Below are 2,494 nucleotides of genomic sequence, written 5' to 3'. Positions count from 1 at the left end.
GAGAGGCTTCCGTCTGCTGCTTTGTAACAGTAACTAGCACAGCTGTAGTTATTGTCAAAATATCAGAACCTATGTTTTCAAGATGGCGCAAGCAGACAAAGGCGCGCTGTCAAGCCTGACAACCTGACTTTGGTCCCCAAGACTCATGAGGGGTAAAGAGAGATCTGACTCTTTGAAGCCGTCCTCTGATCTCTACACACAGTGTTTTCAATTAAGCCAGGCACACACACGCCTCTAATCCCAGCATGGGAGGAGAGGCAGGGGGAAACTGAAGACAGCTTGGGCTACATAGCAAGTTCCAGGCCAGCCAAAGCTACATAGGCTTCATCTCAAAACAAAACAAAACATCAGAACAAACAACAAAACAATACTAGCTAATGTGGTGTGTCAAATTGTCATCTGACCACTTAGAAAGCTGAAGAAGCAGAAATATTCTAGTTTGAGGCCAGTCAGGGCCACTTAGTGACTTCCGGGCTAGCGTGGACTACAAGGAAGAGCCTTTTAACAGTCATGATTAAAAAAGTCAAGCACTTTCCTGGTTCCGGAAAGCGGTTGTAAAACTTCCATTTTCATTCTTAACGGTTTGATTTCACTGAGAAACTATTCAGGGTGGCTGTAGGAGGGCAGGCAATTATGGGTGCCGCCGTCCAGCTGGCTACACTCACCAGCTGCTCGGCCCCTCTCATCCCGCAGGCTTCTCTGCTGTCTGGTTTCTCTCGGGCTGCATCACGTCCTGATACTCTGGTGCTTGTAGCAGCTAGCACGCATTTTGAGTGCCAGAAACCAGCTAGTGGTGTAGGGGCAATGAAGGGATTTTGTACTAGTTGCAAGCAGTAAAGCCTGAGTTTGAGTATTCTATACAGAAGTGGTCATTTATGGAGCTTTTGTGATTGCTTTTTTTAAATTACATGTATGTGTGTTGGGGTGGGGAGGGAGCAGCACAGCTCGCACATGGATGTCAGAACAACTTAGGGAGTTTTTTTCCTACCGCGTGAGTTCCAGAATCCAACTCAAGTTCTCATGTTTGGTAGGTGGCGAGCACATTTACCATTACCAGTGTAATGAGCCATTACACTGCCCGCCCCACCTCCTTTCTTAACTTTCCTTCTGTCTTTCTTTTTGATGTCTCTTTGTGTAGCAGAGCTGGCCAGAGCTCACTAAGTAGACCAGGCTGCCCTCAAACTTGGAGTGATTCTTTTGTCTCTGCCTTATGAATGCTGAGATTCCAAACATGTGCCAGTGAGGTTGGCTTTGTTTTTTTCTCCAACATCCCTGTTTCGTTTTTTGGAGATGGGTGTCTCATGTAGCCTAGGTTGGCCCTGAACTGGTTAAAGAACTGAAAGATGACTTGGAAACTCTGATCCTTCTCCTTTCATCTTCTAAATTCTGAGATTATTGGCTTTCCCTACCATACGCTCCTCAGTTTTGTTAGCAAAGGCTTCAGGTTTGACCCTTCAGTTTGTGCAGAAGTCTGTAGTTTCTGCTCTGAACGTGGACTCTGACTTCAAGCTTTCCATCTTCACCTTCCGAGGCTGTAATCTGCATGTCAGATCGTCCAGAGAAGGAAGAGAAGAGGGTTCTACAGGTCCATCCAAAAGTCCTATTGGTCACTCATCACAAGGTCCCCACTGCATCAACCACAGGGCAGTGGCAGAGACAGGGGCCTCAGTTCCAAGTTTGGGACAATCACGTCCCATTCCTAATCTCACCTAATGTTGTGCTTGTGTGTGGGCAATGGCACTTCTGAAGACACTGGGTGGTCCACAGGACAAAAGGATAAACAGAAAACAGTGTGATGCTGGGCATGGTGGCCCAGCCTATAGTTTCAGCAGTGACGAGGCAGTGAGGCAGCCCCCTCCCCTGAAAATAATATACTGTAGGGCTGTTTGAGGGGGGTGTTCAGGATCTTTTTGGGGGGGGTTATTTATGTACCACTGGAGGAAGTAAATGTTGAATAAAATGGGCTGGTGAAGATGGCTCCTCAGGTAACCCTGGCAACCTCTGTTTGACCCCCCCAGACCACACATGATGGGAATAGAACCATCTCTTGTCCTCTGATATCAGTGCTGTGAAATGCTCCTTCTCCAACACAAATTAGTGATTTTATACATTTATATAGAAAGGACATAGGGCTGAAGTGATAGCTCAGTGCTTAAGAGCATTGGCTGTTCTAGAGCTCCCGAGTTCAATCCCAAGCAACTACATGGTGGCTCACAAGTCATCCTAATGGCATTGCATGCTCTCTTCTGGTCTGCAGAGGCATATGCAGAGCACTCATGTACATAAAATATAGGACAGCCAGAGCTACACAGAAAAAAAACCATGTCTGGAAAGACAAAAAACCACCTCCAGGAAGGCCAGGGCTACACGAAGAAACCCTGTCTCAAACACCAAAACCAAAATAAAACAATAATTAAAATAATAAAATAAGGAATGAGGGTAGGGCTACAGCTGGGATAAATTGTAATAATTATATTAAAAATAATAAAATAAA

The sequence above is a fragment of the Meriones unguiculatus genome, chromosome 14, assembly GCF_030254825.1.
Source record: "Meriones unguiculatus strain TT.TT164.6M chromosome 14, Bangor_MerUng_6.1, whole genome shotgun sequence".
Lineage (NCBI taxonomy): Eukaryota > Metazoa > Chordata > Mammalia > Rodentia > Muridae > Meriones > Meriones unguiculatus.
Note: the sequence above shows the minus strand (reverse complement) of the source record.